Source organism: Cryptomeria japonica, chromosome 11 (genome assembly GCF_030272615.1).
Source record: "Cryptomeria japonica chromosome 11, Sugi_1.0, whole genome shotgun sequence".
Lineage (NCBI taxonomy): Eukaryota > Viridiplantae > Streptophyta > Pinopsida > Cupressales > Cupressaceae > Cryptomeria > Cryptomeria japonica.
Genome location: NC_081415.1, coordinates 667,235,030 through 667,262,789, shown reverse-complemented (window position 1 = coordinate 667,262,789; position 27,760 = coordinate 667,235,030).

The following is a 27,760-nucleotide window of genomic DNA, read 5'->3' as shown; positions in this document are numbered from 1 at the left end:
GATAGCCAAGGATACCCATTCTTTCCCATTGTCGAATCCACTAGCAGAGTCTTCTGTTGGTTCATCATCTAAATTAGTAATGCCTTCCTCATCTGCTATGTAGCATGATTTGTCTATGTTTTTCTTGTATTTATACTTGTTCTGATATCCAGGGTTAGGCTTAAATGATCTTCTAACTCTTTCTTCAAATCTTGAATTCCTTTGAGGACATCTAAATGCAAAATGACCAATCTTATTACATGCAAAACATTTAAAAGGTGCTTTTTTTGCATACTTACTTCCTACCAGTTCTTTAGGTACTCTTCTAGCAAATAGTGCTTCAAGTTGCTCAAACTCACCATCTTCTCTCTTCATATCTTCCAATTCTTTTTCATATAAAGCTTTCCAGTCTTTCTTACCGGTTGTGTATGTAGATGCATGAAAAGTAGGTTCAATCTTCGGATCTTCAGAAGGTCCAAATTCCTCAAGCTCAAAAGAAGATAGTTTCCCAACCAAAGTATCTTTGTCGACAGATGTAATAGCCATTAGCCTTCATTTTGTAAGCCGACGGTATGGCTCTCAGGCCTTTAGAAACAATTTCATCTTCACTCAGAGTTCCACCACAATATTCAATTCCCATAACAATCTCATTTACCCTTTCCATGAATGCAGTAATCCTTTCATCTTCTTCAATCTTCAGGTTTTCGTATCTCACTCGGTAACCATCAAGTTTAGCAATCTTCACTATAGGGTCACCTTCATTTAGAGTCTCCAACTTATCGCATATAGCCTTTCCAAATGATTTGTCGGTTAATCCAATTATTTGTTGATCAGAAAGTGCACAAAAGAGGGCTTCTCTTACTCTACAATCATTCTCAAGCTCCTTGTCCAGGTTTGTCAGAGGAGGATTTCCAAAATCCCAAATTATAAGGTGTGACACCATTTTGTGTGATCTCCCAAATCTCCTTGCCAAGACATCTCAGATGAGTCTCCATCTGAATCTTCCATACTGTGTAATTTGTTCCATCAAGCCTCAAAATATCCCTTCAAAAGATAGCTCCAGCAGAACTAGATGAACTTGAACTGTTAGTCACCATAGGATCTTCCTCAAGCGATTAAGCTTTCTACAGAGAGGAACAAAGCTCTGATACCAATTGTTAGATAGTTCAGATAACAGGAAGACAATTGAGAGGGGGGGTGAATCAGTTGTCACAGATTACAGGAACCATTAGCAATTTAAATTTTAATACCTAAACCCAAAACATTAAAACCGGAATAGCAGTTAAACCAATTAAGCATAAACAATAATCACAGAATAAAAGCCATCCACATAACACCAAGATTTGTACGTGGAAAACCAGGTAAAGGGAAAAACCATGGTGGGAAGTGATAGGGAGGTAGGGAAAGGGGGTTGCCCAATTAGGCTTGTATTTTTTACTAAGTGATAGGTCCTTTGCTAGTTTCAAGGTGTAGTCACCAAAATCAGAGTGCAAAAAGCTTATAGGCAACCTAGCAACTCCCCTTGATCCACCTCCCTAAGTCAAACACTCCCCGGTTGCTCAAGGGCTTCAACTCCATTGTTTTAGGCTTTGTAGACTAACACCTTACCCTCTCAATTGGAATTAATTTCCTCTTTCCCTAACCTATTCTCTGACTGCACAAGGTCTCCTCTTGATGAATTACAAGTTTGTGTCAAGTTCAACCCCCATGGATGTCTTTGATCTTCTATGGTTTGGAGTGTAGTAATCCTTCACATGTGCTACAAACTGACTTATGGAGTCTATCTAACCAAATGTGTTAAATGCATGCAAGATTAACTTGTTTCAACTTGATTTGATGGGTTTTATGCTTTACAACCTTCCTTTGTGTACCCGATTTGACAAAAAGCCATATTTTAGGCCCTAAACGAGCTACAAGGAATTAGCCCTCTTTTTGGGGTTTTGTGCTCATCCTACTCCAATGATGGACTTCCAGACAAGAACAACCTTATATTCTGATACCCTTTTGGAAGTTCTTGAGGATTTTCTAAGTCTTAGGGTCCATTAGGCCTCCTCCATGACTGTCCCAAAAATGGGTGCAAAAAGAAGGGTTTGCTAGGGTTTTGATGACAAGAATCAACTTACAAGCTAGAAACCTACAATGTGAATCATGCAACCTTAGTTATACCATGCCACATACTAATTAGGCCAAAATAAAGTATTTTTACACCTTCAAAGGTTAAAGAACAAGGTTTTACAAAAGATGCTCATAAGGAGTAGGCAACATTTACAACTTTTCCCTTTCTAGCTTTCCACAAACATATCATTGCATGAGTACCACTTGCATTCAAACATGTAAACATGTCTAACATTAGTGACAAAGGAGAACCACATTAGCCCTGCACAAAAAGGCATTAGGCAATTACAAACCAATGAATCATTCACTGTCAAAACTTGCTATCACTACACTTTGCCTCTTTCACTGCATTTTCACTTCAACTTGCATTTACCACTGTCAAAACTCTTTTTCAAAGGTCTGTCTAATGCCTTTGATCAATTCTCTATCTTTGAATGTTTTTTGACCTTCATACCTACTATTTAGAAGAGGAAGATTACATAAACAACTCACTAAAATGCAAAAATCAGTCACAATTGACTAATATAGCTAGCTGGGCGTTACAACTTTGCCTAAAGGATCATTAACTGATCTTGGCAAACTCAAAACCCATGGGTAGGGTCAAAGACCACTCCTTGTTCTTGTTTGTAAACAAATAAAAGGAGATACAAGGTTTTGCAAACACCAATATATGGTGGAGAGTAAGCAAATGAGTGGAAACCAACACCAAAATAGTGACTCACTCTTTTTTTACACAATTTTCACAAACTAAAAAATGCAACCATCTTTATCATGGCTTAGAAATCCTCTTTGCTTTCACATACAACTTGAACATCAAGATAGGTTTGTACACCTGATGAATGCATTTTCTATAGAAGAGCAAAGCATCAAACTTCTTCAAAGACCCTAGCCAAATAGCACACTTGCCTAGGGCTCCATGGCCACAAAACTTCTTGCATTTGCATTTTTGAAATAAAAAATTGTATTTACATATCTTACAAGTTGACCAACTAGTTCTTGGGAAGCCATGAACATTTAGGGCTTCAAGAAGCCAAGTTGGTCAAGCATCCTTGCCAAATTCCTAGACAAGGTAGTGAAACTATCAAAACCAATTAATTTTTCTTAGAATTCAAAACTTAATGAAATTTGATGCCACCAAAGGGAAAAGCTTTAGAAAGCATAAGAGAACTTGAAAATGTAAGAACAATATGGCCAAGTACAGTAGGTGTACGGACTGTTGCTCACATGGAGTTAAAACTTAGAGAAAAATAAGGTAAAAACTAGTGCAAACTTTCAAATGCTTGATATCTCCATGAAATCAACCCTTACAATGGTTAAAGAAGGAGAATAAATACCTCTACAAGTTAGTTATCCTCCTATATGAATAGGTACATGTCCAAGAGCACTCAAATTTGACATTTTCATGTCTAAAATGACAACTTTTAATGCCTAGATGATGCAAGGTTGATCTCAAAGACTACCAATCACCTAAGAACACTACTCACACCTAAAACCAAGAACAAAGCATGTCTAAAATATTTTCAAAACAAAAACACATTGAAAACTCACTTTCCCCAACATTTTGCCAGGCAACTCCAAACTGGCAACTTTGAGCAAAAAGATGAAAACAAGAAACATGACCACACAATGAGTTCAAAACTCATCCTAACAACTTAGAACAATTCAAAAACATCTTAGACAAACTTTCCAACTCAAGACTAATAAAAATCAAACCTGCTATCAAACCTGTGATGAAATGAAGCTAGGTGCTTCTGCACCATACTCCTCCGGTGACAAAGAAGTCATGTGACTCCTTTGGGCAGAAAAGAGAGAGGAGTACCAGCCTTTTGGAAGTCACTTTCAGGTATCCAAGTGGCTTCAAAGGCTAGTTGATCCTTCCACTTGATCAAATGTTCAAAGTAGTCATGTTGTCTAGTCTTCTTGATGATTCTGGAATCAAGTACCTGTTCAGGAATGGGAAAAGAAGAAGAAGGGAGAGATAGATCAGAAAGGGAATGTGAAATGTCTGAAGCTCTCTGAGTCTCTTCTGGAGGCTGCCCCTTGAAAGGTACCAAATCTGCAACATTAAAGATAGGAGACAAGGAAACATCAGTAGGTAAATCAATCTTATAAGCATTAGGACCATACTTAGCCAAAATCCTGCAAGGCCCTATTCTTCTCATCTGTAATTTGGTAGGAACTCCCTTTCGCAATCTAGACTTGTTGAGATACACCATCACAAAATCTCCAACTGTGAATTGGACATCCCTCTTCGAAGCATCCACCCTTGCCTTGACTCTTGTTGTGGTGTCCTGCAAAGACTACTTAACCTGTTCATGGATCTCTTTCAGAGACTATGCCATATCCTCTGCTATCCCACTAACATGTTGCAAGTTAGTCACATCATGTAACTCAAAAACACCTTTTGGATGCATACCATAAACAATCTAAAATGGACTCTTACCAGTGGATCTATTTACACTATCATTATAGGGAAATTCTGCTTGTGGAATGAGTTGATCCCAGCTTTGTCCATACTCCTTGGTGAGACATATGAGTAGATTACCTAATGTTCTATTCACCACTTCTGTTTGGCCATCTGTCTATGGATGATAAGCTGAGCCAAAAGACAAGTTAGTACCCAATTTCTTCCACAAAGTCTTCCAAAAATGACCCAAAAACTTAACATCTCTATCTGACACAATGCTAGATGGCAAACCATGTATCATTAGTAGTTTTGCAAGGTATAAAGTGAGCCATTTTGCTAAATCTGTCAACAACCACAAAAATACTGTCATACCCTACTTTTGTCTTTGGTGAACCTACAACAAAATCCATGTTGATGCACTCCCATGGCCTAGAAGGAATGGGAAGTGGCTGATATAAACCAGCATTAGTGCTATTACCTTTGGCCTTCTGACATACCATACACTACTCAACATACCTTCTAGCATCTCTCTACATCTTAGGCTAGTAATAGAAGCATTGAACCAACTCTAAGGTCTTATTGAGACCAAAATGGTCACTCAAACACCCATTGTGTTTCTCTTGGATAAGGTTTTCTCTCATGGAACCTTTAGGAACACATAGTTGTCCTCCCCTAAATTACAAACCATTCTGCAATGTATAGTCAGCATACTCACTATGGAAATGATTCTCAAAAGCATGACAAACTTTATAAGTAGCAGCAAAATCATCATCATTAGGATACAAATCTTGAAAGCAATCAATACCAATACTCTTAACTTGAATCTCCTAAATAGTCAACAATCTCCTACTCAAAGCATCAGCTACTTTGTTACATTGGCCTTTCTTGTGCTTAAGAGTAAAGGTATATGCTTGTAGGTATTCTACCCATTTCACATGCCTATAGTTGAGTTTATCCTGAGAATTCAAAAAAACTAACTACCTGGTTGTCTGTATACACAACAAACTCTTTAGGAAGCAAGTAATGCCTCCACTTCCTGAGTGCCTGCACCAATGCATATAACTCTAAATCATAGGATGAGTACTTCTTCTTTGCATCATTCAATTTCTCACTAAAGAAAGCAACTGGTCTATTATCCTGACTCAAGACTGCACCTACTGCAAGATGACTGGCATCACATTCTATAGTAAAGAGCTTATCAAAACTAGGAAGGATTAACACTGGATGTGTAGCAACTCTAGTTTTGAGTAACTCAAACCCCTTATTGGCTACTTTTGTCCATTGAAACTTAACCTTATGACCACCCTTTATTGTGTCTAACATGGGTGCACAAATTTCACTGAACCCTCTGATAAACTTTTTGTAAAACTGGGCTAGACCATGAAAACTCCTAACTACACTGGCTGAGTGTGGGATTCACCAACTTGTTATGGCTGCAACTTTAGATTGATCCATCTTAAGATCTCCACTGGACACAACAAAACCAAGATAGACTAGCTCTTGCTTCATAAAATCACATTTCTCAAGATTTATGGTTAACTGCTCATCAGATAATCTTTGCAAAACAATGGCTAAGTGTTTCAAATGCTCCTCTTTAGTCTTACTAAAAATGAGAATATCATCTAAGTAGACTACCACAAACTTACCAAGAAAATCCTGCAATACTTCATTCATTAACCTCATAAAGGTACTGGGAGCATTACAGAGTCCAAAAAGCATAACTAACCATTCATAAAGACCCTCATTTGTTTTGAAAGCAGTTTTCCACTCATCACCCTCTTTTATTCTTATCTAATGGTAACCACTCTTTAAGTCTATTTTTGTAAAATACTTTGCACCCCCTAAACAATCCATCAAATCTTCTATCCTAGGAATAGGGAATCTATACCTTATTGTGACTTCTTTTATCGCTCTGGAATCGGTGCATAGTCTCCATGTTCCCCCTTTCTTAGGTGCTAACACTTTAGGTACAGCACAAGGACTTATACTCTTTCTTATTAATCCTTGATCCAACAACTCTTGAATCTGCCTAGCTACCTCTTTGTTCTGTTCAGGAGTCACCTTATAGGCTACTTTGTTTGGCAAAGAAGCTCCTGGTATAAAGTCAATCTGATGACTAATGGCTCTAGGAGGAGGTAATGTTGTTGGTTGTCCATCACTGATGATGTCCTTAAAGTTATCAAGAATTTGTTGCACTTCTTGTGGGATCTCAACTTGTTTTTCTTTCTTCTCCTCCTTAGGTTTCACTACAAGTGCATAACCAATCCCATCTCCCTCTTTCATGGTTTGGATGAACTCTTTTTCATTGACTAATAACACTTTAGGTGCCTTTGTTTTGCTGTTCTCCATCTCTTCACTAAGGGACTGTATTTTATAGACAATGCCATTCTTTTGAAAGGAATATGTGTTTTTTTCACCATCATGGTGTGCCTTTCTATCAAATTGCCAAGGTCTACCCAATAGTAGATGGCAAGCATCCAAAGGAAGGATGTCACATAGTATCCTATCCTTATATTCACCTATGTTGAAGTCTATCCATGCTTGTTCATTAACTAGGACATGTTGCCCCTTGTTTAACTAGGTTACCTTGTAGGGTTCATTGTGCCTCATTCTAGGTAGGTTCAATTTGCTAACTGCCTCCTCTGAGATAATGTTATCTGTGGAACTTGAATCTATAACCACCTTACATACCTTGCCCAAGATTTTGCACTTGATCCTCAACAATGCTCTTCTCTGAGACGCTTCACACTTGTGAGGTTCTTGCATCAATACTCTCCTCATCATTAGACTCTCACCATCTTCAGGTGCTAGGTTCATTGCTGGAGTTCTTGTACTACTTCCTTCCTCCTGAACATAGTTCACTCTCTTTTCACCTCCATGGGAAGAACTAGGCTTTTCTGGACACCTATAAGCAGGATGACCCAATTTCTGATAGTTATAGAATTTCATGGTGGAGAAGTAAGACCCTCTACCTAGTCCACTAGATCTACCCCTTCCGGGGTTGCTTGATCCCCTACCCCTATAGCTGGGCTTGCTCTGAGAATCCCCACTTTTCTCTATAAGTTTAGATTCTCCCTGGGACCTTTGATCTATGTGTCTTCCCCCAAAACTGCCTCTATGGCCTCTACCATCTCTGCCTCTTCCTCTACCTCTATTATGCTGCTCTTTCTTCTTCCTGCTCCTTTCCTCTACCTTAAGTGCAAGTTGATAGCACTTCTGGATTGTTCTAGGACACAACAAACTTAACTCTTCCTGAATATTCCATCTCAAGCCATTGAGATACCTAGCAACCTGGACATTTTCATCCTCTTGGATCTTTGACCTAAGGCATAGCTTCTGAAACTCCTCGGTGTAGCTACTGACATGTAACTCTTTTTGCCTAAGGTTTTGCCTTTTCCTATGCAGTTGTATTTCATAGTGCTCAGGAATGTAAGTCTCTCTGATCTTGGACAACATTCCCTTCCAAGTTGCTATGGGATTTTTGCCCTCTTTCTCACATTCATCCTGAATGAACTTCCACCATGTTGAGGCAGCTCCTCTTAACCTGGACTTAGCCACCTTCACTTTCTGAGCCTCTGTCACACCATCACATTCCAAATGGTTCTCAAGACCCTCAATCCACTCCATGACCACTTCTGGGTCCATTTTACCACTGAATAGTGGGACTCCTTCTAGTGTTCTCCCACTCATAGCCTTCAAGGCTTTCAAAAAGGGTTCATTCTCTATCATAGGGTCTGGTAGAGGGATTTCATCCTCTATAGCTAATAGCTTACCCCTGTCTTCTGTTCCATCTATCTTATTGCTGGCTTCATCTGCCTTCACTTCTACTTCTCCCAATTTCTGCTCTAAGAGGTCTAGCTTCACTCTAAGTAACCTATTTTCTTCTTCCTGATCTTCCATTTTCTTGGCTAACTCTGCATGTGTAACTGGGCTCTGATACCACTATGATAGGGAGGTAGGCCAAGGGGGTTGCCCAATTAGGCTTGTACTTTTTACTAAGTGATAGGTCCTTTGCTAGTTTCAAGGTGTAGTCACCAAAATTAGAGTGCAAAAATCTTATAGGCAACCTAGCAACTCCCCTTGATCCACCTCCCTAAGTCAAACACTCCCTGGTTTCTCAAGGGCTTCAACTCCATTATTTTAGGCTTTGTAGACTAACACCTTACCCTCTCAATTAGATTTCATTTCCTCTATCCCTGACCTATTCTCTAACAGCACAAGGTCTCCTCTTGATGAATTACAAGTTTGTGTCAAGTTCTACCCACATGGGTGTCTTTGGTCTTCTATGGTTTAGACTGTAGTAATCCTTCACAAGTGCTACAAACCAACTTATGGAGTCTATCTCACCAAATGTGTTAAATGCATGCAATATTAACATGTTTCAACTTGATTTGATGGGTTTTATGCTTTACAACCTTCCTTTGTGTACCCAATTTGAAAAAAAATCATATTTCGATGGACTTCCAGACAAAAACAACCTTATATTCTGATACCCTTTTGGAAGTTCTTGAGGATTTTCTAAGTCTTAGGGTCCATTAAGCCTCCTCCATGACTGTCCCAAAAATGGGTGCAAAAAGAAGGGTTTGCTAGGGTTTTGATGACAAGAATCAACTTACAAGCTAGAAACCTTCAATGTGAATCATGCAACCTTAGTTCTACCATTCCACATACTAATTAGGCCAAAATAAAGTAGTTTTACACCTTCAAAGGTTAGAGAACAAGGTTTTAAAAAAGATGCTCATAAGGAGTGTGCAACATTTACAACTTTTCCCTTTCTTGCTTTCCACAAACATATCATTGCATGAGTACCAATTGCATTCAAACATGTAAACATGTCTAACATTAGTGACAAAGGAGAACCACATTATCCCTACACAAAAAGGCATTAGGAAATTACAAACCAATGAATCATTCACTGTCAAAACTTGTTATCACTGCACTTTGCCTCTTTCACTTCATTTTCACTTCATTTTGCATTTACCACTGTCAAAACTCTTTTTCAAAGGTCTATCTGATGCCTTTGATCAATTCTCTATCTTTGAATGTTTGTTGACCTTCATACCTGCTATTTAGAAGAGGAAGATTGCATAAACAACCCACTAAAATGCAAAAATCAGTCACAATTGACTGTTATAGCCAGCTGGGCGTTACAAATTTGCCTAAAGGATCATTAACTGATCTTGGCAAACTCAAAACCCATGGGCAGGGTCAAAGACCACTCCTTGTTCTTGTTTGCAAACAAATAAAAGGAGATACAAGGTTTTACAAACACCAATATATGGTGGAGAGTAAGCAAATGAGTGGAAACCAACACCAAAACAATGACTCACTATTTTTTTACACAATTTTCACAAACTGAAAAATGCAACCATCTTTATCATGGCTTAGAAAGCCTCTTTGCTTTCACATACAACTTGAACATCAAGATAGGTTTGTCCACCTGATGAATTAATTTGTTATAGAAGAGCAAAGCATCAAACTTCTTGAAAGACCCTAGCCAAATAGCACACTTGCCTAGGGCTCCATGGCCACAAAACTTCTTGCACCTACATTTTTGAAATAAAAAATTGTATTTACATATCTTACAAGTTGACCAATTGGTTCTTGGGAAGCCATGAACATTTAGGGCTTCAAGAAGCCAAGTCGGTCAAGCATCCTTGCCAAATTCCTAGACAAGGTAGTGAAACTGTCAAAACCAATTAATTTTGCTTAGAATTCAAAACTTAATGAAATTTGATGCCACCAAAGGGAAAATATTTAGAAAGCATAAGAGAACTTGAAAATGTAAGAACAGTATGGCCAAGTATAGCATGTGTAAGAACTGTTGCTCACATGGAGTTAAAACTTAGAGAAAAACAAGGTAAAAACTAGTGCAAACTTTCAAATGCTTGATATCTCCATGAAATCAACCCTTACAATGGTTAAAGTAGGAGAATAAATACCTCTACAAGTCATTTATCCTCCTGTATGGATAGGTACATGTCCAAGAGCACTCAAATTTGACATTTTCATGTCTAAAATGACAACTTTTAATGCCTAGATGATGCAAGGTTGATCTCAAAGACTACCAATCACCTAAGAACACTAATCACACCTAAAACCAAGCACAAAGCATGTCTAAAAGCTTTTCAAAACAAAAACACATTGAAAACTCACTTTTCCCAACATTTTGCCAGGCAACTCCAAACTGGCAACTTTGAGCAAAAAGATGAAAATAGGAAACATGACCACACAATGAGTTCAAAACTCATCCAAACAACTTAGAACAACTCAAAAACATATTAGACAAAATTTCCAACTCAAGACTAATAAAAATCAAACTTGCTATCAAACCTGTGATGAAATGAAGCTAGGTGCTCCTGCACCAAGAAGCCTACCCACAGTCAGATAATACTTCTATAGTAATTATGTGAATTACAATGAAGGGACCTGCACTTATAGGAAGATCAATAGCCTAGAGCACGCTGCTCATCACATAAGGAGCCTCACTGACTACATACAAATGCAGACTACAATCTGGAGAAGTGTTGAACTGCAAAAGATAGCATCTCCTATGCCAAAGTAAATTTATGGTTAAGCTCAATACCAAATGACTAAATCCTCTTCCACAAACCCAATTCAATCTCAAATGATCAACCAACTCCTCTGTCTAAATGATATTACATTATTCACACATTACATTCCTTGACCATGACCTCTTACAATAACTACGATGATCTGCATTGAGATCTTACATCTATTTATACAAAACCCTAGACCATAAACAATCAGGTTGGTCACCAGATAATAAACCAATTACATAATTACAAACCATGTCAGCCTTAGGCCAAAAGAATAATATCAACACATAAGACATTCCGGAAATAAATCAATAGGTCCTATCCATATGTTACATTAAAGTCAGTCCATAACTTGGATCAACCGGGACCAAGTAGAGGTCCATATGCCACAACAATGATCTCCAACTGCCAAGTCTCGAACAAGATCACCAAGAGTGTCCTGAAACTCCACCAGAAGCTGCACCAACACCAATTATGCAATTCATCAAAGATCTCTATCAAAAGATTTGTCGGTGAAACCCTCATTGGAACCAGAAACCAATCTTCTAAGCAAGCAGGATAGCATCCGATCTCTAGACCAAAACCAACTGACCAAATATGAGCATTAGTATCATGAACAAGCCAATTCCATCATCAGACTATTCTGGAGCCTACCGGATCATTTCGGATCCAAGTTAACCAAAAAACACTCAACCTATTGAGACCAGAAGGGTGTCGGTAAAGCATCCAAATAACTAGTGTTGACATCAATGACAAAACATCAATGCAACACATAATCAATTCCACCAAATGGCCAACAGGAAGTTGTCTAGCTACTTTAACTTTCTTTCAAAGAGAAATTTAAATAAAATGTTGTCGTGAAAGTCATCAATATGATTTTAAAGAAATCATTATATATCAAATTGTCATTACTACGAAATACCTATGTCAATAAATTAAAAGATTAAGTTAACAATTACATACCAATCCATGTTTCCCCCTTGTCTTTAGTTTATCTTACAAGTTGAGGTTTTTAAACAATATCTATGAAAATAAAATTCTCACATACTTAACAAACCTTTAAGTAATTTTATAATCTTAAAAAGGATCCCTATGTTATAAATTAAAGAAGAACTAAAGATTAGTTCCTTTACTCATTAATAATTATTGACATTTTTCTTGACATGTCCTTAAATATTTATTGATTTTATACTCATAGCTTGTAAATCATTCCCTTAAATGAAAGGCATGATTCTATTTAATCACTAAATTTCCATACTAACATAATATAGGTTTGTTGGATATTTCTGGTCATTGTTGTTGCTAGGATATGTTGTTTTCATTGATGTCAACATATTCCTATGATTTGCTCCAGTGATTGCTAATTGGGAAGATCTTATGGTCCAATTTTGCAGTTTTCTTTTGCAGTTTTGGTGCTTTGCGGAGTTCGGTATCTCCTTTGGTATTTTTGGTGTGATCAGATCTTGAGCTAATATTTTGGGAGATTGTTTGGGATGGTCTTGTGTATCTTCATTTCAAATGGTTTATTATTTGGTGCTCTGAAAGTTATCTTTCTTCATGACAGTTGTTGATTGGTTGTGTTCTTGAGCTTCTAGATGTTGACAAATGAAGATTTGATAAGTGGTGTTGGTGCAGCTATTTCTAATGTTTCTAACATGCTTGCTGGTGTTTCCTAGTCATTTCCTATTTCTTCTAGTGATCCGCATTGGTTGTTGTGTGATTTTTTTATGGTTTCTATGAATCGGTGATGATTTGCATGTTATGCGGTTTTCCTGGTGGTGTAGCATGTTGCAGTTGATCTTGGTGTGATTATCGATGGTGTTGAGCGTTTGGGAATTTGAATTAGGTCCATTTTATATCATGTAAATCATTATATTGGTCCAGTGGTCGATCTTTGTATCGTGTGATGTAATTTTGTATTTGTGATTTGAGGGTTTACTCAACTTTGTTATCAAGGTTGATGACTTGTATATATAGGAGATATATTCATGTAATTTAAGTGTCAAGGTTGTGTTTGCATTATTAGAGAGTTGTGTATATGTGATCAAGTGATTCATCATTCGACATTATGATTGAGAAGAGCTTGGTTTTGCATAGTAGACATTATGCTTAACCGAAACTGTCATCAAGCATTTGGAGATGCTATTCTTTCAGTTCATTCCTTTCGGATTATAGTTTGAATCTTGTTGTAAGTCAGTGAGACTTCCATGAGGGTTGTATCCTTCCGAGCCAATATCTTTTGAGCAGTGATCTCTAGACAATGTGCCTGCATGCATGTACATTCCCAATTGTAATATTTTCACATACTACTACAGAGCATCATCTTACTATGGGTAGGTTCCCACCGTGGTGTTTCCCTTAACCAGGTTTTTCACCTCAAAATATTGGTGTTGTGTGTTGTGCTTTGAATTTTCTTATCTTTGTTATTACTGTAGTTTATAAGATTTGTATTTTTGATTAAGTTTGTAGATCTGGTGAAACCTGATTCACCCCCTCCCCCCCTCTTAGTTCTCCTCCTCTTTGTTGCTAACAAGGTTTTCCTATCCTATAGGTACACAAAAGTTAAACTTTATTAGTACTATGTGAATCAACTTCATACCACTTTTAAATACTTACATTTAAATAAAAAATACTTCATCATAGACCAAGACCACACATAAAAAATTATCTAGCATGGTAATGGTATACATATATAATATGTAAACAACATCAATCCTATGGAAGAATATCACCTAGTAAGGATTTAGGATGTAAGATACTTATAAGGTTTTAATTCATTGATATAAATCTTAATGAAATATCCTAAGGTACATTATCCTCTTGCCTTAATTTGTCATTTCTTAACCAATAATTTAATTGAGCACCCTATATAAAATGTATCAGAAATTATAGTAAACAAGAAAATTCATATTATATATTAAAACTATCGTAATTTAAGCACAATCAACTATATTTTCATGTTGAAGGATTAATTTATCAAATCAACATATAATGTTCAACTTTTGATATGTTGACATATAAACATTGTGTTATATACGTAAAGAAATAATCTTGATGCTCTGCAAAAAGGATTAGAAAATCTGTTTGATGGCAACACACACAAGAGCACAAAAAACAAATATTAGTGCTAGCAACAAAAGATTATCCTAAACAGGCATATCAAGAGAGATATTAAGCATGAAATAGAAAGCATATAAACATAGAATAAAATAGCTAATCAAGATGCTCATAGTTGCTCCTCCCTTGTTCCTCTCCTCTCCAAGTCCCAAATGAGTGTAGCTCTTAGCTTTTAGCACTAGCCATGGATGTCATATGGAGATTCAAGATGGTTGAATATGATAAGCAAATGCTATGCAAGTGTAGATAGTGATGCTATGAAAAAGCTCTATGCTAATGCCAGTATAACAACAATACTCTAATGCTTCTTTTGCTTGAGGAGAAGGGTTCTATTTATAGAAGAAATGGGGAAATGAAGGGTTAAGATTGAATGGTTTAATCAAGGGCCAAGTTTGAAAGTTGGGGATCCATGTGCACAATTGGCACCAATAAAATGGTGACAAGTGTCAACATAGGATTGGGTTGAGAGAAGAGGTTGAGTCAAAACAAATGTTTTAACCATGTGGGAGGGTTTGAGGTAACCATTAATGGTTATTGGAAACTTTGGGGATTAAGTGGTTGAAGGTTGAAAGCCTTCAATGGTTATCAAAGACTTTGAGCCATTTAGTGGTTGAAGGTTGAAAGCCTTTAATGGTTATCAAAGACTTTGAGGGTTTGAGAAGTGACTTCCCTTTTGCTCAGGAATGTGACAAAGTTTAGAGAAGGGGTTAGGTTATTTAGAAGTGATTAGAAAATTCTAGAAGGGGTTTAGGCATGCAAGTGGGAGAAATTTTGGTATTTTCAATTAAAATAAAATCATTTATTTCAATTAAATGGTGTAATTTGCATTTGGATAAATATTCAAATAAATATTAATTTATTTAAATGAGAAAAATGAAGATAAAGCATTAAAATGCTTGAAGACTTTGAGGGAAACCATTAAAGGCTTGAAGACTTTAAGGAAAACCATTAAAGTCTTAAGAAGACTATAGAAGGAAGCCATCAAGTTTGAATACTTTAAGGGAAACCATTAAAGGTTTCAAGTAGGTGAGGATAAATAGGATTTTAAATAAATAATTTATTTAAACTAGTTGTGCAACTTGCTTTTGTAGGAAAATACAAGTGGGTGGAGGATAAAGGTGATTTAAATAAATTATTTATTTAAAATAATTGTGCAACTTGCATTTGTAGGAAAATACAAGTGGGTGGAGGATAAAGGTGATTTAAATAAATTATTTATTTAAAATAATTGTGCAACTTGCATTTGTAGGAAAATGCAAGTGGGTAGAGGATAAAGGTGATTTAAATAAATTATTTATTTAAAATAATTGTGCAACTTGCATTTGTAGGAAAATACAAGTGGGTGGAGGATAAAGGTGATTTAAATAAATTATTTATTTAAAATAATTGTGCAACTTGCATTTGTAGGAAAATGCAAGTGGGTAGAGGATAAAGGTGATTTAAATAAATGTTAATTTATTTAAATGTGAGAGGTGGGATTTTGGGGGATTTAAATAAATATTAATTTATTTAAATGTGAGAGAATATTTAATTAAATAAATATGATTTATTTATTTAATTAATGGTCTGAATTTGGTTAAGTGAATTGAATCAAATAAATTGAATAATTTATTTAATTAATAGGAGAAGAGGGTTAAGATGAATTAATTAAATATATTAATTTAATTAATTATTAATTGATGGTTAAATAATCAAATAAATATTAAATATTCATTTAATTAAGTGGACAGATTTATGTGACTACATTTGCCCCTCTTTGAGACGGTGCGGTTTATCGCGCCATTTCAAAGAAAGAAAAATAGGTGTGAAGAAATGCCCCATAAAATGTAAATTTAATGGGTGGTATGCCCTCTCGAGAGATGGGCCGAATTTTATTATTTATTTTTTTTGAAAAATCGGGCGGTCTCTCGAAAAAGAATGAAAAGTGGAGGGGATGTAGAATAGAAGAAATTAGAACTAATGATGAAAGAATGGGAGAAAATGGAGTGAATATGAAGAAACAACAAGCCAGCGAGTACCCTGAGGTCATGCAAGAGATACATAGCAGATGTAGTGTGGGGTTTGGATTGATGCTATACAATTGATCAAAATTGGTTGGACAATCTGGTGCAATCGGTTTAATTGCCCCAGTCAAGTCAAAGCGTGACAGTTGATGTCAGTTGGTCGCTTGGACATGATAAAGTCTGAGTAAGTGAATCAAAGTGACCTGATGTGACTTAGACAATTGATGTAATTGCCCGATGAAGTCAAGGTATATGAAGCAAAATACTCGTTAAGACGTAGACAATTGATGTAATTGTTTGTTGGATTGTGTTTGATTGGTTGATCAATTGATAGTGTGTGCGTGTGATGGATGGTTGTGGGGAATCATGGCAACCCTGTTGAGACTAGGTCATTATGATAAATGTCTGTTGTAGTCTAGGTTTGCCATAATCGATTACCTGTTGAGACCCGAAGATACTTGATCAAAGTATCTGTTGATAGTCTAGGTGTGTGGGAGTCGATGTATCTGTGTAGACAGAGTAACTGGCTTAATTTTGTGGATGAGTGAGGATGGAAAGTGATGAAGGGATTAGGATGATGTTGATGATCAAGATAGGGAGGGTGAGGGGGGATTCGATGTTAGATAGAAGATATGGAAGACTAGGACCGAGTCCTATGGAAGAAGATGAGTAAAATAGAGTATGCATTATTATGACTATGTATGCATGATATGCAGCTATTATGAATGTATGGATGGGTGGAATGCAACGAAATGCAATATATACAGATGAGATGAGATGACGATCCATGGTGCTTTATTTTTCATCATTGAGCTTTAAAATGTTGTAAGAAAATACAAGCAACTTGACATAAAGATTCAAGATGACCAGAGTATTTCTTACATGGATTTTATATAGCAAGTTAATACAAGCAACTTGATATAATGGATCAAGTTGACCTGAGTATTGCTTGCAGAACAGACAAGGATTATCTCCTTTCATGCATGACTTGGATCTTCCTCCTTGATCTTAGACTGATCATATCCTGAGACAAGTGCATACCGTAATAAGAGATAAAACCTTTATCTAGTTTGGATGAGGTAGGAGGAACCGAAGAAAAAGCATTGTACCTGCAAATAAACAGTATATACATAAAGAATAAAGAATATGGATCCTTGGTAATGGTTCATGCTCATATGGTCGAGGTATACGCTGTAGTCAGCAAGCCGTAGTGATCTATGACTGCATTTTGCATAAGATCACGTAGCTTGGTGAACTTCCCACGTAGACACCATTAGTACATGCCCCAGTACTTCATTGGAATTAATGCGCAGATGATACAAAATAATGCTAAAAGATCTCGATACAGATAAGTGAATGATTGTACTCACAAATCAACCAAGTATTTGATAGCTTAACATAATTTTCTTGTCAAAGAAAACATCATTTTTGTCTTTGTTTTGGTAAGGAAGGATGCATCCTTGTTGAAGACAGTTTTGATTGTTGATGTCGATTGTTTGGTCAATTGATAAGTGGTCATTTTGTGGAGTATATCACAATGTTTGTTTGGTATCTGCACGGATGAGTATGTACAAGGCGTTGCCATGTTTTTGTGTAATTTTCAATGGTTTTTTGATTTTTTGGATTTTGTGGAACAGTTTTGAATGTTTTTGGATTTTGCGAGACCCTTTTGAATGTTTTTGGATTTTGTGAGACATTTTTGAATGTTTTTGCCAATTAATCATAAGTAATGTAGAATCCACTTCCATCATCTAGATTTTAAGGGTATTGCCCCCAAGTGTAGACATGACTATAAAAAAAAAGTGGGATACAAGACGCATGAAGTACTATCTCTGATTACAGATCAAACAACAAGCCATGGTTTGGATGGATGGATGTGTGTATGTATGAATGTGATCACAATGAACCTAAAAGATACTGGAGCCATTGTCTTTACGAGTGGTGCCTGTTTGCCAGGTTTTCACCATCGCACTTACCCAAGGTGCCACCAGAGTGGTTTGTTCACCGTTTGGATGCATGATTTTTCTTTACTTTTTTTTTTTGTTTTTTTTGAATGTTTTTGTATTTCTTCAAGACATTTTTCTGAATGTTTTTGGTATTTTCTGATATGCAGGGGAGCCTGATGCTCTGTACAGCTTATGTGTAAAACCGTTTGAGGTGCATGCTGTTGATTGGATCTACAAGCGGTTCTCCTTCTGATGTAGCCAACTGATATGCCCCGGACCCGAATACAGCAGTGACAACATATGGGCCTAGCCAGTTTGATTCAAACTTGCCCTGATGTTCTTTGTTTGGTTGGTTGCGAGGATTCTCTCGAAGAACAAGATCACCTACCTCCAATGTACGAGATCTAACTCAGTGATTGTAGCTTCTGCTCATGCGCTGCTAATAGGCTTTGAGGTGATTGTATGCAGCTTGTCATTTCTCATCAAGTAACTCTAAGTCCTGAAGGCGTGAGACTCTGTATGCTTCATCATCGATGAGCTATGCAAGGAAACCCGTAAGGATGGTATCTCGACCTCAATAGGTAAGATAGCTTCTGCACCATAGACCAATGAATAAGGAGTTGCACCTGTAGGGGTTCGAATGCTAGTTCGATATGCCCATAGCGCTGGATTTAGTTGAACATGCCAATCACGGCCGGCATCATTGACTATCTTCTTTAGGATCCTCAATATGTTTTTATTGGATGCTTCGGCCTGACCATTGCCTTGTGGGTAATAGGGAGTGGAAAAGCGGTGTTGGATATGAAATTTCTCACAAAGTTCACGGACATCTTGATTTTTGAAAGGAAGACCGTTATCTGTGATGATGGACATGGGCACACCATACCGGTAGATGATGTAGTTGAGGATGAATGAGGCGATCTGCTTGTCGGTGACTTGGGTAAGTGGAATAGCTTCGATCCACTTTGTGAAATATTCGGCAGCGGTAATAATGAATTTATGGCCATTGGATGAAGATGGATGATTCTTACCCACAAGGTCAAGGCCCCATTGACAGAAAGGCCATGGTGTCATGATTGGTTGTAGTTCCTAGGCCAGTGCATGTATCAAGTCGCCATGAACTTGACATTTCTTGCATTTTCTGACAAAGTAGTAGGAATCCTTTTCCATAGATGGCCAATAGTATCCATTGCGTAGGAGTTTCTTGGCTAGTGACGAACCACTTGAGTGAGTCCCACAAATTCCTTCATGTACCTCTTCCAAAGCCTTTGTTATCTCATCTTGTTCCAGACATCGAAGGAGAGTACCATCAAGACCGTGTCGGTATAGGGTTTCGATAATAATGGTATATCGAGCAGTTTGGCGAATGAAGGTTTTACGTTGGTTATTTGATTGGTTGGGAGGAAGGGTATGATCACGGACATAGGTGTAGAATTCACTGTACCATGGGGATTCAGAACCGACAAGGTGACATATCATCTCGGATTCAGGGGTATCATAAGCGGGGATCCAAAGCTGTTCTACCAAGAACTCGTAGCGTGTTGAATGTTGTGGAAGATCTAGGAGAGATGCGATGGTAGCCATAGCATCTGCAGCTTGATTCTGATCTCTTGGTATCTGCTCAAAAGTGATAGTAGTAAATGATGTCTTTAGGTTGTCCACCATTTGCTTATATGGCATGAGTTTATCATCTTTGGTCTGATATTCATCTGTTGCTTGTCAAATGACTAGTTGGGAATCGCCATATACTTGTAGTTCTTGTAATTTCCATTGTACGGCTAACCTGAGTCCTGTGATCAAGGCCTCATACTCTGCTATGTTGTTTGTGCATGGAAATGTGAGCCTGTAAGACTTCAGGATGCTATCACCCTGAGGTGTGATAAACAGAATGCCTATCCCCGAGCCATGCCTAGTGTATGAACCATCAAAATATAGTTTCCATGGTTGTGCTGTTGTGATCATGAATATCTCTTCATCTGGAAAATTGGAAATGAGAGGATGATCACCTATGAGAGGTGCATCAGCCAACTGATCTGCAATAACCTGACCTTTGATAGCTTTACGATCTACATACTCGAAGTCAAATTCACTTAGAATCATCACCCATTTGGCCAAGTGGCCTGTCAATGCTGCTTTGCTGAGTAAATACTTGAGTGGATCAATCATTGCAATGAGTTGTACTTTGTGTGTTAATAGATAGTGCCTTAGTTTAGTGGCTACTAAGATTACTTCTAGGCAAGCTCGCTCAATAGGTGTATAATTGAGTTCATAGCCCACCAGTGTGTGAGAGATGTAGTAAATAGCACACTCTTTTACTTCTGCATTATGTTGTGCCAGTAGTACACCGAATGTTGTACTTGTTGCTGAGATATAGAGTAACAACGGTCTACTTGGATGTGGTGGCATCAGCAATGGTGGATTCATGAGATAGTCTTTAAGCGTCTGAAATGCTTGTTGGCATCGAGCATCCCACTGAAAGAAGATGTTCTTGTGTAGCAGATGTGTAAATGGGTGACACTTATCAGCCAATTGTGCAATGAATCTTCGGATGGATTGAAGTCATCCTTGTAATGTCCTTAGCTGACTGATATTCTTTGGTGGTGGCATGTCCATGATTGCTTTTACCTTTGCTGGGTCAACCTCAATACCTTTGATTGAGACAATGTATCCTAGAAGCTTCCCGGAGGTCACTCCAAAGACACATTTCTTTGGGTTGAGTCGAACATGGTATTGTTCCAGTCTATCAAAGATTTTATCTAAGATGTGGAGATGCCCATCTCTGGTGAGTGATTTTGCTAGTAAGTCATCAACATAATCTTCCATCATGGTATGCATCATGTCATGGAAGATGGTGGTCATTGCCCTTTGATAGGTTGCTTCTGCGTTCTTGAGACCGAATGGCATTACATTCCAGCAATATGTGCCCCATGGACATGTGAAGGCTGTCTTATGTTGGTCCTCTGGTGCGATCTTTATTTGATTGTATCCTGAAAAGCCATCCATGAGTGAAAGCATGGCATGTCCTACTATCAGATCCACTATGATGTCGATATTTGGTAAGGGGAAGTCATCCTTAGGACATGCTTTATTCAGATCTCTAAAGTCAGTACAAATGTGGATGCCCCCTTTTGGTTTACCGACAGGCACAATGTTGGAGATCCATTCTGCATAATCAATTGGCCTAATGAAACCAACATCTAGGAGTTTCTTGAGTTCTATTTTGACTAGCACTGCAATCTGGGGATGCATCTTACGAAGCTTCTGCTTGACAGGTTTGGCTCCTTCTGCTACGGTGAGGTGATGCATGACAAAATTAGGATCAAGCCCAGGGATGTCTGCATATGACCATGCAAAGTTGATCTCACATTTTTGGAAGAACTCTATAAATTTAGGTTGTTCCTCTGGAGTGAGAAGAGATGCTAGATGTATGAGATGAGGATTTTCAGGAGTCCCCACATTGTATTCTTTGGTTTCCTCGATGAGAATCCTTGATCGTTCATGTTGTGTACTAGCAGGGAGAATGTCAAACCCTTCATCCTCAGGCGCCTCAGAGAGGTTTTCACCATTGGATATGCTCTTTCTTTTTACTTTTGTTGGATCAAACAGTGCCACAGTGTGGTTTTCACTAGAAGATCCATGTTTTAATGTTATATTTTTGCAGCTGAAAGGTTTGGCATCCGCCCCGAAGTATGCTGCACTATTAAGTTCAATGGCAAATCCAGCTTTGTGATCCCCGCTTGGTAGGTTATCCCTTAATTCCAAAAAGTCAATGATGGCCTCATCGTTTTGGAAGAGGTCAAGACATGGGGGATTTGGTTGGTTCCATTCGATGAGTTCAGGGTGGATAATGGGCATTACTTCATCAATTAGGTTGAGTGCGTTAGATGTATCAGTGAGGGTTAAGATGTTATGGTGAAGGTCGTTAATGGTACTCTCCCTATCAGAATCAGGCGTAGGATGAGACATAGGGTCTGTGGAAGATGTTTCCAGCTCAGGAACCCAAGAAGTCGTTATTTGTGCTTCTCCGTAAACAGGGATGTCTTTGCGTGGTGGAGGTAATGATGTGTCTTCCTCATCTGAAGTATTAAGTTGTACCGAATCAAATTCCCATTCATGTGAGTCGGTCTCTGAATCACTTTCCAGCATCCGATTGCTATACCATACTGGGATGTCTTTTGAGTTAAACACTACAGGTGTGATTGGTTGATGTACCTTTGTAGTGATCGGTGCTACAGGAAGTTTGATGGGGATAAAAGAATCTGGTACAGGAAGTATCGGCAGTGTTGAATTAGTGGCTTCTACGGGAACTGCTGGTACCATAGATGTTGCTACGAGTTCTGATACAGTTGCTGCTGCTAATGGTACTATGGATGTAATGGCTGCTGCGAATGGGATTATTGGTTTGATTGGTGGGATGATTGGTATTGTAGATGGTTGTGTTGGGGTTGTGAGCCTCGATGGGGTAGTCAGGATGGTTCTTGAAGTTGCTTTGATAATGAAAGGTGTCCTTTTTGCAGTAGGTTGACATAATGGTTTGGTGGGTTTTCCTTTGAATTTGAGTTTAGGAAATATCTCTTTTTCAAAGCCTAGGCCTGTATTACCTTTGGGCTTGAATTCTGGTAGTAGAGGTTCATGTCATCCTTGTTTGCAATATCCCAAAGCACTCTGACCATCATACCCCATTCTTTGCATAATGAGGAGACCTTTTCCATACTGATCCGTAGGAAGTGTGACTCGTGGTATATCAGTGGTGATGGGATCTTTGTAGATCCATTCTGCGAGGTCCTCATCTTGTGTCTCCTCTTCTTGACTCTTTCCAAGAACGAAAGGTGTCAAAGCACATGCTGGCATGATTAGTGGTTGCTGGAGTACCTGTTGTGGTTTATCATGTGTTCTAGGAGAAGTGGGCATTTGTCCCACACAAAAGAGTTGACTCAAGTTGTATTCCCCAGGACCTTCCTCTGCTACCTTCATCTTAAGCTTTTCTTGCTTGGGCATAGTGGTGTTTGAACTGGCAAGAGAGGCGGGACTTATATATGATGTGGAGGAGATGGCTTCTCTATTATTAGGAACAGTAATCTCTGGTTGATGGTTGATATTATGACAGTATGCAAAGGGATTTGCATCACCCAGGATTGTGATCTCTACACCATTATGTGGGAACTTGATACATTGATGGTAGGTAGATGGAACGACTTGCATTGCATGTATCCAAGGTCTTCCTAACAATAGATTGTATGGCAGAGGAAGGTCCAGAACCTGACAGATGATGTGCTTTACCACAGGGCCCACGCGGATTGGTAGTACCACAGCTCCTTTGGATGAACGCTCTGCATCATCATAGGCTTTGATTGTGATCTTCTTACGAGGATCCACTGATTCTACCACATAGCCCAATGCTGTGACCAACTGTAGTGTACAAATGTTCAGGCCTGCTCCATTATCGATCAAGACTTGCTTGATCCTGTGTTGGTTGATAAAGCCTTCAATGTGTAGCGAAGCGTTATGAGGTTGCTGAAAGGAAGAGTTGTCACTTTCGAAAAAAGTGAGACAAGGTGATGACTTTAGACTTCCAACCATTGCTTGAAATTGGTCTGTATTCAGGTTTGCAGGGACTGACGCCTCTTGGAGTGCTTGATCCAAGATAGTTTTATGAGATGGCGATAGACGCAAAAGCTCTAAAATGGATATAAGCGCAAGGGTTTTGTCTAATTGTTCCACAAGATTGTACTGCTTTGGGATGGAGGTGGTGCCTTGTGGAGCTGCCTTTATGGTAACTTTGCCACGACGTGTAACAACATTGCAATTTGAGTTGGGATTTTTGAAGGTTATTGTTGCAACTTGTTCATTGGCATCATACAGGTGATTTACAGTGTAATTATACGCAGCCTGTGTATAATCAGTGGTACCAGTGCCTCACCTAGAAGTGGAAGGACCCCTTTGATCTTGTGATGGAAGTGGATTTTTGAACATTAGATGATCATTATTTGTTGTTTTTGGGTCATGTCCTTCTATTTAAATTTCTCCTCGATCAATAAGATCCTGAATGAGATCTTTCAATTGGTGACAATTACTTGTCTTGTGCCCTCTTCCTTGATGGAATTCACAGTGTTCAGTATCTCTCCACCATGCCGGTTTGACCTGAGGCTCATAGTTTGATAGTTTAGGTAGAGTGACCAAATTTTGAGAAATGAGTTGTCGCAAGACTGTTTCAATGGGTTCCCCTAAGGGAGTGTATGTGCATTTTTGTTTGTGCTGACGAGGTCTTGGCTCATCATGAGATGTGATGCGACCTTGATTAGAAGGAACATTTGTGTTGTTTTGAGGTGGAAGATTTTGTCCTGCAAACTGAACCACAGGTTGTGCGTTTTGGATAGTCCGGGCATCCACAACCCCATCGTTGACGGTATTCTTGTTTTTATTCTAGAAGCTTGGTTTATCACTATTGAAGCGCGGGCGAGGACCATCTTTTGGTTCATTAAAGATTTTGATGAGTCCTTTCTTGATGAGTGCCCGTTCACATTTTAAACCCTTGGTGATCATATCATTAAAAGAGTCTGTGACTTTGACATCTAGGTGAAATTCCATTTCTTCGTTTAAGTTGGAAATGAATATTTCCACTAGCTCTCGTTCAGGTAACTGAAGAGAACGTCTGCTAGACATTTGGCGCCATTGTTGCAGGAATACTGAGAATAGTTCACCTGGTTTTTGCTTGGTGTTGCACAGATCAGCCATGGTGATGTCGCGTTCAATGTTATGAGAGTAATGAGCGAGGAATTTTTGGATAAGTTCCTCAAATGTTCTAATGCCACCTGGTAGTCAGGAAAACCATGATGTGGTTGTTCCTCCCAAGCTTTGGGGAAAAAGGCGCATTAGGTATGTGTCTTCATATGCTACTTCGAGACAAGCAGAATGAAATTCTCGGACATGATCGCGGGGATCCCCCTTTCCTCTATATTTTTCAAATTTGGGTGTTTCGAATCCTTGTGGAAATGGTGGCATGTAAATATTCCTATCAAAAGGATAAGGACAGATGTCATTGAGTGAGAATTGGTTAGTCTTGACACCACTATGAAGTTGTTGTGCGAGATTCTCGACTTGTTGCCGCAACATCTCCATTTCATTTGGAGGAGGAGGTGGTGGGTTACCTCGAGGAATGTTATATTTGATGGGATCTCTACCTCTTTCCTATTCATGGCAACTTTGTCTTTCTGATGCTTGTCTTAATTAGGCAAGATCAAAGTCAGAGGGGAGTTTTGCTCCTTCTTGAGCGAGTCTTAAGAAGTGAGCATCTGCATTGCTCCTGAGTATTTCGTCAAAAAGTCTGTTAAAGAGAGGGTTATGCTGAGCCCTTTCTATTGTTGCAGGAGTGGGAGTACTTGGGTTTTCATCATCTGCATTTCCTCCAAGTGCTTCTTGAAATTCATTGAGATTTTCCTCTTCTTCTTCTTCCCTTTCTATTTCTCGTTGCCTGGACTGTGATCGGGTTTGGGCCATTTTGTTTATAAGCTTTTTGTTGAAGTTGTGTGAAAATGATGATGAGTTTTTGTTGAAATGAGAGATTGATGGTTGGTGAATTGTGTTGCACGTGGATCTCTAACACCTTTAAGGTGGATGTAACTGAAATTCATTCTTTGAATTGCTTGTTTGTTTGATAAGTTTTGATGTGATAAGGTGTAGAGAAATCTGAGATGTGTTACAGATTTAACTACCTAGTAATGAGAGGATTCACTCATGAACTAGTTTTAACCTGCGTAGATGTGTCTCTTAGGATGAGCTTATCCTAGATGTAGAAACAATCTAAAAAGTGATGTGATGTGTTTGATTTCAAGCAATATCTAAAAGAGAACTTGGGACAAGAACCTCTTAATGTTTTGAGAGTTGGGACGGATTGATGATGAAGTGATAATGTATGAGTGAGATGATGGATGAAAATGTTTTCATCTTCAATAAAAACTTTGTGTTACAAATGGGACAAACTCTATCTCTTCCCTTTCGGGTGTTGGTGGTATTTCTTGAGCTATGTTGTATGTGATACAGACGTTTGGGAAGAAGTTGGGATTAATCTTTCCTCCTTGGTTTTTGTGATAACTCAGAGCTCTATATTGCATAAAAGCTCTGCGGTTCAATGATTCAGAATCAAATTCGTTTGTTTTTCCTTGAAGATAGAGACGCATGTGACGCAGAAAGACTCTATGTGAGACAAAGATTTGTCTATTGATATAGAAGAATTTCCTCCTTTTGATCAAAGCCTTTGAGCTCAATGGTCTTGTTTTCAAGTTGATATTCTGATGATGTTTCTTCTTTCGCAAGATGTGAAGAATGGTCATAAAATTTGACTCTTTGTTGCTTGTACCTTGTTTTTGATGTTTTTGGTTGTTTTGACAGATGTTTGGTTGGATGAATACTTTGTTTTTGGGAAGTGATTTTCTGATTTTTCTTTGACAAGAAAACAAAGCAAGCACACAAACACAAGAATGTTGCCCCAAAGGCACAAATGAGTATGGGTCTAGATCAACCCAATCCTTGGACTTTTATATAACCCTTCCTTTAGATGTATTTTAAGGTGTATTTCCAAAGCCTGAAGTCGGCTCAATTTGCACTTGGTCTTGACTAAAATGAACACACTTCAAACACTTTTTATCCCTAAGGTCAAATGGCCAGTTGTGATAAATTTAGCCCACATCTTGATATTTCTTCGACTTTGGTACTACATACCTTATGAATCCCGCCTTGGCAGGTAAGGATGTGATATACTAAGTCTTGCATGAGCATAACAAATAGATGATCCCTATGATGGGGGAGTCACCACTTTTATCAAGCCACAAGTGACTTTTCAAAAAGCTATGTTTCTACTCAAGGAAATATGTATGGTGAATATCTTGGGAGCAAAACCATCTATGCTCTTACACTAAATTATATCGCAAATATCCTCAATCAATAGAACGGGTGGGCTACTACTTAAAGGTGTTTAGTCATGTTCGATGTTTTTGGACATAAGTTCATTCTGCAGTGACTCACTTAAGAGCCTTGTAACTGGTGGTGGGGCCCATTTGTCCTTTCGACCAGTTACACTATAGGAACAGCTATACCCAAGGCTACAGCTTTCGCTCACACCTGATTTCTATAGCGGCTCGAAGGATTTACCGCTTGAGGTTGTTCCCAAGAGTGATGTGTCTCTTGGTAGGCCTCTCTTAAAAAGATAAAATTTTGAGTGTTACTAACACTTTTCTCTTGCACCTAGGACCACGAGAGCCAAGGGAGAGGATAGTGTGTGTTAGAGGTAGGACCACTCGACTGACCTTTGTGCACAAGTGTACCAAACACGTAAAACACTTGTTCTTTTTAATCCATCATGTCAAAATGTGGTCTAACTATTTGGAGATGTTGCTCCAACAATCATGGTGTTCTTTTTAATTTTCAAAGGCAATTGTTTGAGTAAACTACAATTTGAAAATCCTGGTCAACTTAATGAAAAACACGTTTGCATGAAGTAAAATTGCTTTAAAAATGAGACAAGTTGATTGTGAATTTTATTTGCACCAAAAATGGAAGTGTGATTTGTGAGTTTTATCTTGATGCAAGAAATAAAATTTGCCTTGTTGATTTTAAGCACCAAAACAAAGTTTGTTT